Below are 16,117 nucleotides of genomic sequence, written 5' to 3' on the forward strand. Positions count from 1 at the left end.
CGTTTGTTGAAGGAACTTTTCCTGCGACGGCTCCCCTCTTCTGTGCAGATGATCCTCTGACCTTCCCTTATCCGCGTTGGCCGCGCATGCTGACAAGATAATGGAAGTCGCCACGTTGCATCCGCCTTTGTCCCCGGTGGCATCCGCTCAATCTTCCGACCATACCACCGTGGCGGCGCCTGCTACTCCTTTGCCCTCACCGCTATCCGACGACCTCGCCGCTCTCCGAGAGCGCATGCAAAACTTGGAGGAGCTTGTCGTTTCGGCTGGTTACAGCTCGCGGCCGCCTCGCAACCCTCGAGCTCGCCGGTTTGGCCCTTCTCGCCGTACCCCGTCTCCGCAAGTATTTCGCCAGGAAGGCACAACGCGCCAGCCACGTCAACACCCTGATTCATTGTGCTGGTACCATCGCCGCTTCGGTGGAGCGGCGCAACGTTGCACCCGTCCTTGCGGCTGGCCGGGAAACGGGACGAGGGATCGTTAGCGGCGGCGACCGATTCCCAAGCCAGCGACAGTCGCCTCTTCTACATCACAGATGCAACCAGTGGTCAACGTTTCCTAGTTGACACTGGTGCTGAAGTGAGTGTGCTCCCCGCTAATTCCTGTGACCGCACTGAAGCACCACTGTGCCATCTCCAAGCTATTAACAAGTCCAGCATTCCCGTGTACCGAACAAAATCCTTGATGGTCAACATCGACCTACGCCGTGCGTTCCGCTGGATTTTCCTCGTGGCCTACGTGAGTCACGCCATTCTAGGAGCCGATTTCCTTTCGCACTTCGGCCTCCTGGTTGACATGGCCCGAAAAAGAATCCTGGACGCCAAAACCGGCCTTTCTGTCATCGGCAAATCGTCTCCAGTCCAACCGTTCGCATTTACGCTTCTTTGCGACCTACCTTCTCCGTACCGGGAATTGCTGAACGCGTTTCCTTCCCTGACTGCCCCTCCAGACTGGACAAAGCCAGTGAAGCATGACGTCGTTCATCAGATCATCACCACTGGTCCACCTACGCACGCCGTGGCGCGTCGACTGGCTCCAGAGAAACATAAAATCGCGGAACAGGAATTTCACCACATGGTTGAAATCGGCATTGCTCGCCCGTCATCGAGCAACTGGTCCTCGTCGTTACACATGATCCCGAAGAAATCAGGAGACTGGCGACCCTGTGTTGATTACCGCTCCTTGAACGTGGCCACGGTACCCGACAGGTACCCCCTACCTAATATACAGGACTTCAACCATAACCTCAGTGGATGTACCATCTTTTCAAAGCTTGACCTCCAAAAAGCCTACCACCAAATCCCCGTAGCCCCGGATGACGTCAAGAAAACTGCCATCATTACACCGTTTGGCCTCTTCGAATTCACTCGGATGCCTTTCGGGTTACGCAACGCAGCTCAGACTTTTCAGCGCTTCATAGACGTCGTCCTCCGTGGTCTACCTTTTGTTTTCGCCTACATAGATGACGTTCTTGTGTCGCCAGTTCATCGCTATCTGAGCACCTGCACCATCTGCGGATAGTTTTCGAACGCCTAGCAGAGCATGGCCTCATCCTTAATAGCGAAAAGTGTGCGTTTGGGTTGCCGTCGTTGGAGTTTCTCGTCATTTCGTTGACTGCAATAGAATTCGCTCTCTGCCAGACAAAGTGAAGGCCATAATCGACTTTCCCCGACCTGAGTCCTTGCGCCAACTGCGCCGTTTCCTACGGCTGGTGAATTATTACCGACGGTTCATCCCGGAATGTGCGGCCATTGTTCAACCTCTCGAAACTTTCCTTCAAACTTCCAAGTCTCCCGAGTGCAGTCTTGAATGGTCTGAAGCTGCTGATCACGCATTCACTACCACCAAGGAGCGCCTCGCCTCTTCTACCCCCCTCGTGCACCCGCGCCACAACGCTCCTACAAGCCTGATGGTAGATGCTTCCCACTGTGCGATTGGAGGTCTACTTCAGCAGCACATCCGCGGCAGCTGGCACCCGCTCGTTTTCTTTTCGAACAAGCTTTCTCCCACTGAGCAACGGTACAGCGCTTTCGGACGGGAACTCCTGGCGGCATACCTCGCTGTGAAGCATTTCTGCTTTTTCCTCAAAGGCCGCAGCTTCGTGATCTTCACCGACCACAAGCCTCTTACGAACGCCTTCAAGTCATCGAAGACTACATATTCTCCCCGAGAGACGCGACATTTGGCTTATCTGGCAGAGTTTACGACGGACATTCGGCATGTCAAGGGAGTTAACAACATTCCAGCCGACGCCCTTAGCCGTATTTCCGCCGTACAGCGCTCCGGTTTAAGTTCTTAGGAGTTGGCCCAAGCCCAAAGCGATGACGAGGAGCTCCGAACTCTACGTTCTTCAAACAGCTCCTCTCTGCAACTCGAGGACATTCTATGCCCTGATTCGGGAACCAACATCGTTTGCGACATTGACCCGGTCTCAGGCCGCAGACGGCCATACCTTCCTGCGTCTCTCAGGCGCATTGCCTTCAACTCTATTCACCGTCTCTCTCATCCTGGAGTTCGTGCCTCACGGCGTTTGATTGCCGAGAGATACGTCTGGCCGGGCATGAATACTGACGTACGCGCTTGGACCCTTTCCTGCCTCGCCTGCCAACAATGCAAAGTCTCTCGGCATACCACATCGCCTCTGGGTACTTTCCCACTACCGGACTCAAGGTTCTCCACAATTCACGTGGACCTTGTTGGCCCACTACCACCATCTAAGGGCTGCCGCTACATCTTGACAGTGATCGACCGTTTTACCCGCTGGCCGGAGGCTTTTCCAATCGACGATATTACGGCTGAGACTGTTGCTTCCACGCTTATGTCGACGTGGATCGCCCGTTTTGGCGTGCCGTCGGAGATTATCACAGACCGTGGCCGCCAATTTGAGTCCACACTCTTTCGCCGCTTTTCATGCCTACTCGGTGTTACTCACCTAAAAACAACGGCCTATCATCCTCAAGCCAACGGCATGGTCGAGAGGTTTAATCGTCAGCTCAAGGCCTCGCTGATGGCTCACGAATCACCTGAGCAGTGGGCAGTTCACCTTCCTCTTGTGCTGCTAGGATTACGCACCGTCATCAAAGATGATCTTGGTTGTGCCGCATCCAAAATGGTCTACGGCACGTCTTTGCGATTACCGGCAGACTTCCTGGTCCCTCCACAGCCTCAAGATAACCCTTCCTCTCCTGGCCCATCCTACGTAAAAGATTTACCCCGGTTTTTCAGCTATATCCGTCCCCAACCGCCACGGCCGTGTTCCACAAAACCCACTTTTATTCACCCAAGTCTTTCTGTCAGCCAATACGTTTTCATCCGTGTCGACAGTGCCCGCCGGCCACTTCAACCGCCCTACACCGGCCCTCATCTCGTCATTTCACGCGGCGAAAAGACGTTTACAGTGCGCGTTAACGGCTGCGACACTGTCGTTTCCATTGATCGCCTCAAGCCCGCGTTCACCGAGGCCGAACCGCCTGCCTTCGACACCACCATCCACTACTCCACCCTGAACACCACCACTCTCCCCTCCGTTCGCAGCCCCACCCGTGAACATCCCAGTGCAAAGACTATCCGTTTTGCCACCACTCCGTCTCAAGAGGGGGGGGGGGGCTATGTGGCGGCGCCCTAGCAACTTGCGTCGTCTGCTGCCGCAAACGGGCACGCTCCAGGAACGATGACGCTGGGGCTGAGCCACGAGTGGCGAGTGCTGACCACGCGCTTGCGGTGCGCGCTGGGCACGAGCGTGGAATAAAGCGGGGACCCCAGTTTGGGTCCACGGCGCTGTAGCGTGCAGACGCGTGTCTTCGCATCTCTCTGTCGCCGTCGCGACAGTATATTTATGCTACGCCTGGCAAAACATGAAGTTAGAAAATATACGGAAACAAGACGGGTCTTTCGCAGTTACTACAGACCTGAAATATACAGCGTGGCATTTTTTTGTAACACATTTGTCCTTTAGGCGCACATCAATCGCTGATGGTTCTTTTGCAGTCGAAAAAGACGACAGAAAATCTTTCTGTACTTTTGTCGTATTTTCGCTGGTCGTAGTCGTCTTGTCGTAGCATTCTCGTGTCGGGACTCTGGTGTTCTGTCGGGATTTGTATTCCTCTACTGATTTTGATGTTCCGTCGTGCCGAATTCGTGTCTTGTCGTGATCCGGATGTTCCATCGGTAGTTGCACATATTTTGACTGTTATCGACAATTGTGAAGACTAGCGTAAATGGCAGTTCGTTTGTGACTACAGCAATGCTTGTCGTTGAGAAAATAACTGTTGTTACGACAGAAACGTGTGTCGTAACAACATGTAGGTTTGTCGTAACAACAGGGCTTTTTTGTCCCAGCAAAAGTTTCTGTCGTTCGACAGGAATTCCTGTTAGGTTTTCGCGACATTCCCTTAGTGATTTTAGGCTTAGTTGTACTGTTTGCATAAGGGTGACGTCGTGCTGTACGGAGAAAGTCTGGATGTTCTCTTTCTTCATTAGGTAATCTTTTAATATTTGAAATAGTCTCTGTGCATCAAAAGCGGTGAGAGCGGGCACGTAAGGCATGGATGACCATGGTGTACACGGAAAAAACTACAGCGCTATGGGAACCGCTCATCCACTGGCGAAATTGGCAGAGAGTGTTCATTTGTTTGCCTTACCGGGTGATTCCGCAGAAGCATCGCTATTCGCAGCGCTCAATTAGCGGCGTCGATGAGAGGGAGCGTACAATATTTAAGCGGGCTTCTCTCTCGACGTTACACGCTACTGCGGTTGGAGGTTCTTGTCATTCCTTACCAGAAGCAGGTATCGAAAACGATGTGGTTTTTAGGTGGACATAACATTAGCACGAACGGGCAAGAAATCGAATGGAGCCACGCGTTTCAGGTACAATGGCCTGCCACCCAGTCCCTTGTGTCAAAGCAAAACCAACATACTCTTTAACCAATTACAAAACTCCGATGACTTTCTTTTTACGCCATTACGACGACATTCAGTGTGTCCCCCTATAATGCCCGGAAGCTGGCCAAGTTACCAGAAAATGGCGAAAGGGTGCAAATTGCACTCAAGAAAGTGTCTTTGTCGTCGTTTTATACTTGTGTTAGTGAGTCACATTTTTTACATGTGTAGTAGTCCATTAGTGATGCTTTTCTTCGGCATTTTCACGCCTGCCATTGTACCATTTTAGTTTAAGAGTATTATAGTCCACTATATGTGTTACCGGTTTTTCGAATACCAGCATATTAGTTGTCTCCCACCAAGGGGGCAGCAACCCGGGTATAAACGTGTAGGCTATAATGAATAAAATGTTTTTGTATTCCACCCTAAAAGTCAGCGTTGGTCTCTCGGTACTGACACTCAGGGCTGTCACTGTCGCGGCACTACACTAAGGTACACTATATCTATGTTTTTTTACGTTTTATGCCTTCCGTTGATCCTTGTGAAACTAATTCATATATTTATTGCTACAAATCTCTAATATGAAGAAACAATGTGATAGAGTACAGCAATCCCGTGTTAACTGGAAGTTGTAAAATACAATAAAAAGTCTGCTATAATTGGAGTTTCGTATTAAGTAAAATGTGGGAAATTTGTCGACTGTTAACTGATAGGAGAGCTAGTGCACCTACCAAAAGCTCTTTTCCACAGGGGCACTTTCGTATGTAAGACAAACTAATTCGAAAAAAATAGGTTCCTATATTTGCGGAAAAAAATGCTCGCACAGTTTCCGCTTGCATTCAGTACCACAAAGGCGTTTTGATGCTACTCAATCAAATGCATCAATCGCAGGTCCCCATGACTGCACTCCACCTTGATGCGAATCAGCTGTTGCATATTTCTTGTTTATGCTATTTTAAGCACTACTCAAAGCTAGTCGTCTAACTTATGGTCAGCTGCATGCTTTACAGCTATCTGAACTATTTAGGTGCCAGACGGCATTCCGGTAACAGAGACATTCGCCTCGTACAGCACGTACTCCGCGTAAATTTGCCGTGCACCAACGCGTTCGGCGCTTGGTGAGAGGTAAGCGTTCGAACGAATATCTTATCAGCTGCCTGAGGAGGACTTTTCCTTTGGTCTTTTTCGTGAACGTTTTGAGATTATTGTGATACAATAAAGAAACATTTCGAGATTAGTGATAAACGGCAAATACATATGAGCTATGCCAGCTAAATGTACGGCAAAAAAGTTTTGAGTTACCCGATATGTCGAGATATCCGACTTCAACTTACTGTGGGTATACTGTAAATATTTCTTCTAGCTAAGGCGCTCGACAAACAAACCCTAAAAACGGTGCTTTTCAATTTGGTTTGCATGCCACTTCTACTCCTTTTTTACACCCATTCTAAAAACTACCATTACCTCTCCAGCACTCCTGCGCAGCACACAGCCGCCAAACCCCGCATCCCTTGTCGTTCATACGCCGCAAGTGGAGAAGGAAGGGTCAGTGGGCCGCCATCTACGATTTCTCACCAGCGCACAGGTTCGTTATAAATGCCAGGCATTTTCACGTCATTCAGAACTCTGGTGCAAGTGCTGAGTGACCTGGTCTGTTCAACGTATGTAGCTACGTATTCAAATAAATTATGCTAACATTTTCCAAGTCCCACAATTTTTTTGTTGAAACAATATTTTAACTTGGATATGCGGGTTGTTTTGTAAAAAAACTGGCATTTTCTATTTTTATAGCCTGGAGGTGTGGCGGTGCCCATCCATACGCTTCTATGACGTTCCGCCACGCATGAGAAGTGTTGGGCTTTCACCTATTTCAAACAGAACACTTCCAGAATACACAAACAACAAAAAGAATGGGGCTTCATCGAGGTTGCAAGAAAAAGGGAATAAAGCAAATCAAAGTATAGCGCAGTGATTCTGCACCGTCATCGCTATCGTCAGCGTCGTCGTTGCGTCCGTGAGTGCGTGCGTCACCAGCCAGTTCTCAACATACCCCTCCCACAATGAAGCAAGTATGTGTCACAATCTTCATTTCCGAGTGTCTCTTCACTGCTGCTTGTACGTCGGTTAAAGGCCGTGCTTTTCTGAGTGGTGCGTTGATAGTGAAGGGTTGAATATGTGAGTCGCTTCTGTAAGAGCCTGTGCGACTATTTTAGAGTGCAGCACTGCTGTACAACCAGGTGGTGGCATGGCGGATACCGTAATTTTTGTCGCAACTGAGTTGATACTTTTCTTAACAGCAACGCCGTTGTCTGTTGAGGCTTTCCTGGGAGGAAATAAGGCAACGCCGTCGCGGCCATGTAGAAGGGGCCTGGCTTAGTCAGGACGAGTGCGAGCGCCAAGCATATGTGCAACATCCCAAAGGAACCACGAAAAACTTTTTTCAACTTTTTCAACTTTTAATGCTTGCGGAACGCCAATAGCAGACAGAATAGGTAGTTTGATTACGGGTCACAAGATACCTCAGTCAAAATGTTTTCTGAGTTTTAATAAAATCAGTACAAAAATGGCAGCAATTTTTTCAGCCCCTTCCTACGTTGGTGTGTTCGAGCGCTTGAATTAGGTAACTTGTGGGCTGTAGCGGGTATTGACCGGTTTCATTTTAGTTGCAGCCGTACACACATTGAATAGCCACTTCAAACAAAGCAGAAGAAAGCACAAAAGCCAGGCGGATCTGCTGGCGAGCAAATCTCGTAGTGCCGCTCCTAAATGGCCGCGAAGCTTTTGCACAGCTACCAGACTAGAAGGGAAGAGGGAAAACGTTCATTAAAAGGTTGCAAGCTTACTTTAAAAGGACAATGAAGTAACTGGTAAACACTGTGAACTTACTTGCTTAAATCCTTCGACCACTCTGGGTGAGTTTCTGCAGTGATTTTGTGAACAAATCAATTCAAAATTGGCGTCGTACCTTTTACGTTTTTTGTAATTTCCTGATTATATGTGTGATTCTTGCCATACCAGGCTGGGCTTGACAGCCCCCGCTGCGCGGCTCAACTGATTTGCTCTGAATAATTCACTAGAACGAGGGCACGCTTGGTGTGACATTCCACCCAAAAAACAAAAAAAAACGTGAGGTAAAGAGCATAAATACGTTTAATGACAGTAATGTCCACGATGGCACCCTTAATTCTTATGCCAGGGGGTAATAAAAATAGTAAAAAAAACATAAAATGCCTTACCTTGATTTTTTGTGAGCGGCAAGAAGGTAACCATTTGCAACAAATTTCATTTATTGTGGAATATTTCCTACCCACAAAGAATATTTTAAACCTACGAATTTTCACGCACAATGAAGCAACAAATGTTACCGAAGAGTGCAACTTGAAAATGTGTTTTCTTGATAAGGTTCTCGATGATTTCGGGTCTTCCTGTTTACGAGATAGAATGAGCATACATGATTAGTCCCGGTACCTGTGTAAATGAAGATTCGTGATGGGAACTAGGTGCAGCTAATTTTTTGCCATTTCAACAGGCGTTTCCAACCAATAACTCATTTTCATCCTAGATACTCGAAGGTGCATAACCTGCTAATAGACCTTCTCAGTCGTATCCATAATGTGTTACACTTAGTTTGCAATGGACACGACATAGTCACTGCTTAAAACAGAGAAGTTGTTCAGAAAATTGTTTTTTTGCGTGCTCGCAGATAAAATACTAAGAAACGCCAAAGCAGACGTGAGCGTGCGCGTTAGAGCGTAGTTCTGGCGAAGAGATCCCGGCAGATGAAACAACAATATAACGCCGAACGTGCCCCCCTTGTAGCGCCAAGCATCCCTGGCACACGTTGGTCAAGCCGAGCCCATCCACTCGGGCGTATTGACCAAGGTTGGATAAAACTACTGCATCCTTGCCTGCAGTACAGCCCACACTTCGTCAAAACGAGAAAGGCTGCAGCATTCATCGTAACCACGGAAACACCTGTAAGGAACGAGAAATGCACGTTACAGCCTTTGACCTTTCGAGGTGATGTCCAATACTTGCAGCTTCCAAAAAATAATGGAAGCTCAACCTATAGCAATACTGATAGAGTAAAGGCTGTTGCGGCTGCGATTGTCGTAAACGCTGCGTGCAGCTTCCCTACCAGTCACGCACTCCTCTGAGTATTTAGGCAACAATAGCACCTTGGGGCTGTTTTGTTAGGCGCCGGCCCTCATTGATAAATAATGGGAGCTTGAAGTCACAAAGGATGTCTTTTACCTCTCAATTCAGTATATCATGCAGAAAACGAGTCTTGTGTTTTATCTTAATTCCAGTCTTGGTGATTAGCAATTTGGGGTCTCACACAAAAAAGTGGAATTTGTTAAGGTCCAAAGGCAGCCCCAGTGCTGAGCACTATTTTTCTGCCAAAACGTGACACAACTCTTGCAAAAAAATTAAGCAGGTGTGCACAAGAGTGTTTAGGTATGTTGATAATTTTCTAGTTTTACAGAACCTTGTCATCTCATCCGGAAGGTACCTAACATAATAAAAATATTTGAGGAGTAAGGCTAAGGCCTCAAATTCACGTTCGAGCTCTGAATTGAAAAGCAGATTCAGTTTTTGCCCCTGCAGTAGTTAAGTGAAAGAAGACATGTTTGTTGGGAATATAGCCCTAGTTCCAGGAAGCCAGCACCTGAAACAAAACCGTCATAAGACGCAGCTGGGCGTCATCGGTGCAGGAAACAGTCCATCTGCGTCATTTCACCGTACTTCACCGTCATTTCACCGTACTTCAACATAGATTTTTCCTGCGGAACACCATTTCGCCGGTTCTGCAGGCTCTCATGGCACAGAAGTTGATCCCCAATATAACTTCATGGGTTTCCTTGGCTAAAACAACTGTGTTCAAAAACTGTCTTTGCCAAGCAAAACTACCATTGATCATATTCCAACTCAAAGAAAACGCTCGCTTCCAACTGCACGATACTGAATCTTTCGCTAACAGGAAACATTTCTTTTCGTCTATGTATGGCCGTCAAGGTGGTGGTTTGTATTGCTGGGGAGACCGGAAGCCAAAATGAAACATGTGTCCATGGATACCACAGTTGAAGAAAATTCACAGTTCAAGAAATGCGACCGGTTGACCTAAGAAACGGCGTGTTCGGGAGTACCCGACCGGTGCGTGAGGGGTCGTTTCCTCGATGTAATTTAATACTCCCGAGGTGGATGACTAAACTCTCTACGCTTGGTATGGCCTTGGTCTTCATTGTGCGGTATGCTCATTCCTATTCTCTGCCTAAACCCAAGGAGTCTGAGATTGACTCTGGGCGGCTTGTACTGTCCATTGCTGAATTAATGGATCAGGAAGAGCGCACTGGTGAAAGCTTTCTAGTGCCATAAACCTGGCTGTCCGAGTTTCGCTCTAATATTTCGACGCACCACCTAAGCCATGCCCTCCGAAGAGCCGCGCCGACGTCCACTCTGGCCACAGTAGTCACGTTGGCCAACCGTTGCACCTGTTACACTCGCTCACAAGCTGCTTCATTTTTCGGTAGTCGTATTATTCTAAGCTATGGAATACCTCGACTTGCAATCAGTGACCGTGGCAGCCAGTTTACAACCGACTTCGTGGAAGCACATCGTCCGCTTTGTGGCTTTCAATATCGACATTCTTCAGCATACTACCCGTAGAGGAACGGACTCAGTGAGCGCACACATCGCACCCAAACTAACCTCCTGGTTTTCTACACTGATTCAGGAGAAAACAATTTGGACACAATTATTTCCTTTACAACCTATGGTCACAATACCACCAACACCAGGTCACCGGCTATTCCCCATGTTCCTTCCGTACGTCCTCCGTCCTCAAAGCTTCCTAGTCGCCATACTTCCATTCCCCTCGCAGAAAAATGTGTCGCTGGATGAGACTGTGCCTCGCTGAAGAAGCCCGCCGCCTGGCTCGACTTCGCGCCCTCAGCTCCCACGGGTGAACCAAAGCACGGTAGTATCAGAGCCTCGCACCAGTCTCCTACAACCCGGGCAAACTCGTTGTGTTGTGAACTGCAGTTCACAAATGAGGCCGCTACCAAACGTTTTTGCCTACGTAATTTGTTCTCTTTGTAGTGCTGCCTCAGGTGAGTGCATTCAACTATATTATCGCATATGTTACTGCTCGGGACCATAGCTCCTGCAAGACCCAGGTCCTGCACGTAGCTGGGTTCTGGACAGAGCGCGGCTGGCATAAGCAACGACGTGCTGTGCCCGTGAGTGTTACTCGAGGAGAACAACTCCAACTCCCACGCCACTCGCATCAGAGGGGAGCTCGCTGTGTGGCATGGTATCGATATGGCGCAAAATTGGGTCAGAAGCTGGGTTGAATTGGGTCAGAAGAAGAAAAATTATGCTGCTGAAAAGAGGACCTACATTCTGACTTCCAAGAAAAAGAGCGGTCTTTACAAAGTAAGGAGATCAGGGCATGGGTAGTTTGCGAGAAGCCTTGAATGAATCGTCGGAAATAAGAGCACAGACCAAGGAAGCTCCAGCTCTTTCAGGGATCGTGGTGCTTGCAAATTGCGCGCGACAAAGATCTTTTTAGGATCCCACCTGATGCCTTCCTTATGTACGAGGAATCCAAGCACGAATGACATTTTTAATGACACTTTTCTAATTCAGCCCCAGTCCCGCTCTTCCTCGGTGCAGTCCAGAACCATGGCAAACCTGCTATTGTGATCTTCAAAGGATCTCCCGAAAATAATAACATCGTGGAGATACCGCATGCAGACGTCCCATTTTTAGCCACGCAAAGTGGTGTCCATATAGTGCTCAAATGTAGCGGGCGCATTACACAACCCAAAATATATCACACTGAACTCAAACAGCCCATCAGGTCTTACGAACGCTTTGTTCTCTTTGTTGGATGGGTGCACTTGGATTTCCCAGTATCCTCACCGGAGGTCGACCGATGAACAGTACAACGCGGAATGTAACCAGTCGTCGCCATCATCAATGCTCAGAAGTAGATAGATATTCTTTTTATTGACAGCATGCAGTCGACGATAATCCACACACAAGCGCGAAGAGTTATTCTTCTTCTTTACAAGAATATCTGGAGCCGCCCACGCACTCGAAGACTCCCGGATGACACCTTTTTTGGTCATCTGCGTCTCTTCAGCCATTACCTTGCCCTCAGAAGAGGACACACGGTATGGCTTCTGACGAATGGAGGCCGTATTCGCAGTGATAATACGAGGTTGCCTGCGTTACGCTAGCCGTGAAATTTCGTGGTCATCACGAGCAAAATCAAATACCAAAGCATGTCGGCTAAGCCCGTACCGTAATATGTGCCACTGATTAGAAAGAAGCGAGGCATTTATCGTGCGCTTGAGCTTAGTGGTGCACTCTATGTGGTGGGTATTTTAGTATGGCGTAGTACTCACCGTATACTCACGGCCATAATTTCGTCAAGATATTTCAAAAGATAGCGGTTTGGTTCACAGCGCCTGATGGAGCTTTTTGGAGTAATAGTGAATATACCTTCTAAAGAAGGGAGCCAGGAACATGCAGCTTTGCGGTCGTCCTTTCACTGACGACTTGGATAAATTAATATTGTGACATATGAGCAACACCTTATTATAAAAAAATGTTTAGCAAGGAGAGCGGACAATTGCCCTAAACTTTTTTTTGCATGTGTATTGTCACAATAAAAATACCGTTCCAGTAGTGTTGTTAATGTAAAGAAAATGAAAAACGAAGCCAGCTTCTTTGAACATGGTGCTATGTAGAAGGAGTGACGTGAACGTTTTCAAAAAACCAAAAAAACATTATAATTATCAAGTAATTGAAAACTGCAAACCTTCCATGCAGCTTCCTTAGAAAAAAAAACTTACCACGTCAATCGACTGAAAAACATACCACCGAATTTAGAGTAACCTACTAGTAACAGAGAACTCTGTAAGGATTTATATTGATTTGAGGTAGCTTAGTTAAGAAGGGTGGCATCTACATGGCGCACAAATAAAAGAACATTTCAAAATGCAATTTCAATATCAAAGCTAAAGTAGAGTGCCTGCAGTACAATGCAAAAAAGTTGGCGTGCTTTAACTGATAAAAAGCAACACAATGAGTAGTATTTTCTGTAAAAAGTTATGTTTCGTAGTTTAAACTGTGGTTGCTTCATAAATTACCAGCACCTTGGGAATTTTATATATTAAGTCGTGCACCAATATCCCCAAATTTGTTATTTCATAGTTGATTTGTCAATGCCGATGTAAGTAGCTCTGGGTAATCCTTTGACTTGCTGTTGAGGCTACGACTTACGAAAGGAGACATATGCTTGTGACCATTTTCTAGATGTGACACCACTTTCCGATTCCACGTAAATGAAGTTTTTACAGATAAGAGTAACAAGGCGTACCCACCGCGGTGGCTCAGTGGCTAAGGCGTTGTGCTGCTGACCACCAGGTCTCGGGTTCGATTCCTGGCCGCGGCGGCGGCTTTTCTGATGGAGGCGAAAAGCAAAAACGCTAGTGTCTGCGAGATTTCGGCGCACGTTAAACATCCCCAGGTGGTCAAAATTAATCCGGAGGCCTCCACTACGGCGCACGTAATTGCCTGCGTCGCCTCGACGCATTAAACCCTACAATCAATCAGTAGTAAGGCGTGTTTTTTTTTTCGGTGACAAAATTAAGAAACTTTGTAATTTCGGGGCAGCAAGACGGTTAGCGGAATAGCTACAGAATAACTACAGCATATCGTACACTTGGTGTCGCACTGTGAAGATGAAGGAAAGCTTCTTTCCAGCAGAACCTTTATAGCAGGAAACTAGTGCTCCTTGACGACTGCTTAAGTAAACCGCCAGGAATAATTCAGTGAAGGAACGCGCACACACGAATGTTCGCAGATCAAATGAATGGCGCTCTATTTTCTGTACACGTAAACTTTAGCCCCAGTGGTTTGATTACTGAAAATAACTGTTTGATTCGAGAACTCCTTTGCATAAACAATAAAGGGTAAGAAAATGATCAAAACTCCACACATCTTTTTATAATTCAAACATAGCAATTGCGTCATGAATAAAAAGGGTATATTTGAAACTCTCTCAGTGGGCGCAAAGGTTAGTATCCGAGCATGGGTAATGAAAGACCAAGTGAAAAGAAAAGCGTTTCCTGCAGCCCTTGCGTTAATTGAGGTCTGGATGATGCCCATTACAAAAAATTACGCTTATTTCCAGGTAAACGCTGGAAGATATTGAGCAATGTACCCCGTGTTACAGTGGCACAGGGCAACTCAACAACATATCCACGCCTCTTTGGAAAATTTGCTTGTGTTCAGGCGGTGGCGCAGTGAATGAAGGTTGACAAACACACGATCGACATTCCTAAAGCAAGGGTCAGAGGTCAGTTGGGAGGCTTTACCTAGTCAAAAACAACACACAACATTTGGCAGGACTATCCTGTAAGGAAATGAAACATTCTGTCATTTATACTACAAAAATGTCTGCCATGCTACATACCTTCTTTTCCACAACAGATGTAACTGTCGCACAACATATTATCCTGCTCTACTATAGATATTCCTGTTGTAGAAGCGAAGTTTCTGCTCTGCCACGTATATTTTTTTGTGTACCTCGACTGCGATGTACGGTGGCATTGGGAAGAAAGGCGACTCGTGTATATTTACAAATGGTTACCGCTGTGAAAGCAGGGTTTCTGATAAACTGTTGGTGAATATTTGGCAGGTATTTTGTGCGGGTGCAGGTTTCTGAAGAAGCCTGATGGAGGGCTGTTTTTTTGCCGCTTGCGTATATCGACTGTGTGGTTCTGAGTCCACAACAAGAAAAACTGCAGGTTCGCCACCTGTTGTCTTTATTTTATTGTAGCCATTTCTTCAGCGTAATTGTAAACATGAATTATATTTTGGTACTGCTTACCACGTTAACTATTCGGCGACGATTTTTAGTCAGAATATCCGCCGACGCTTTGATGGTACCGCTTTAAAGACGGTTTTTTACGCCATAAGAGAAATTGGGAGAGAGTAACTTTTATATTTTGCCCCAGAGGCATTCTTGCGTTTCTGGTTAAAGAAAAATTTATTTAAATAATGATAAATTTAGTTCAAGATAAAGATCATTTTATTTAAAGATAAATTCATTTATGTTCAAATCAATCGTACACAAAGAAAAGCTGAAGCTCCAAACCTGGCCCTGCTTTTCTTCAGGTGTAACTGGAGTAACACTGCAGCTACGTCTTACAGACTTTCACCGTTGCTGACCTCGCACAAAGCCTTTCTATGCGGAACGCCACCCATATGTGTACACAGAAGGGGGACTGCCAAATGAGTGATTAAGGCTCTGTGGGTTTCATTGAATATGCCGTGACTCGAAGAAAAGCCGCTTCCTCCAGAGTGTTTCCGTTTCAGAGGATGGCCGTTCAAGAGCAGTCAAATTTTTGGTCGGGCAGTTGTGTGCTTTGCGCCTGCGCTGCGTTCTGTATTCTGTCTTTGGGCATTGTTTTAGCTGCCTAATCATCTCCGGGAGATTTTGGCTTTCACTGATGTATGAATCGGAGCACTTAGCACATGGAATACGGCGCTTTCTTTATTGGCGGCCGTTTTTTAAGGCGGGGGAATTGGCGGGCTATATTCTTGAAGGCTTGTGGACACTGTGCACTCCTTCTCTTCTAAAAATGCGAGGAAAGGCATCCCTCGTTCCTTGGATGTAAGGCACCGGCACGCGTTTCAATGTTTCGATGGTCGATGTCCTCGGCAAATTGGTCACCCTGAATTGCTCTCAGCGGTGAATAACGGAGTCAATAAACTCTTCCGGGTAGCCGTATTATATGTGGTTCAAAATTACCCGTTATTGTTTTTTTTTTGTTCGACTTCGACACAGCAATTGGCATCAGCTCTGTTGAATAAAGAGGACAACGCAGAGACATCGTGATCACCGTAGTGAGCAGAAATAAGATGAATGTAGCTACCGGTCTAGGTCAGCTTCCTGTGAACAGAGAACACCAGGCCCTGTACTCCTTTCGTCGTTTGGGTGCCAAGAAAGTGAATAGAGCCGTCTCGCTCACCCTCAAACTTATAGTGGATGGCGGGGTGGATAAAATTTGGGTATTTTAAGGGCGACAACTGTGGAGGCCTTCCCTATGAAGGAACAATCGTTGACGTAGCTAAGAAAAGTTTACGTTGGGGTACGAAGGAGCTCAAATCTTCCCCAACTACGTGCTCCATTTTCAAGTTAGCCATTGTTACGGAGATGGAG

Source organism: Haemaphysalis longicornis, unplaced genomic scaffold, assembly GCF_048455015.1.
Source record: "Haemaphysalis longicornis isolate Haplotype H1 unplaced genomic scaffold, Haemaphysalis longicornis Haplotype H1 scaffold_11, whole genome shotgun sequence".
In the NCBI taxonomy this organism is placed as follows: Eukaryota; Metazoa; Arthropoda; class Arachnida; order Ixodida; family Ixodidae; genus Haemaphysalis; species Haemaphysalis longicornis.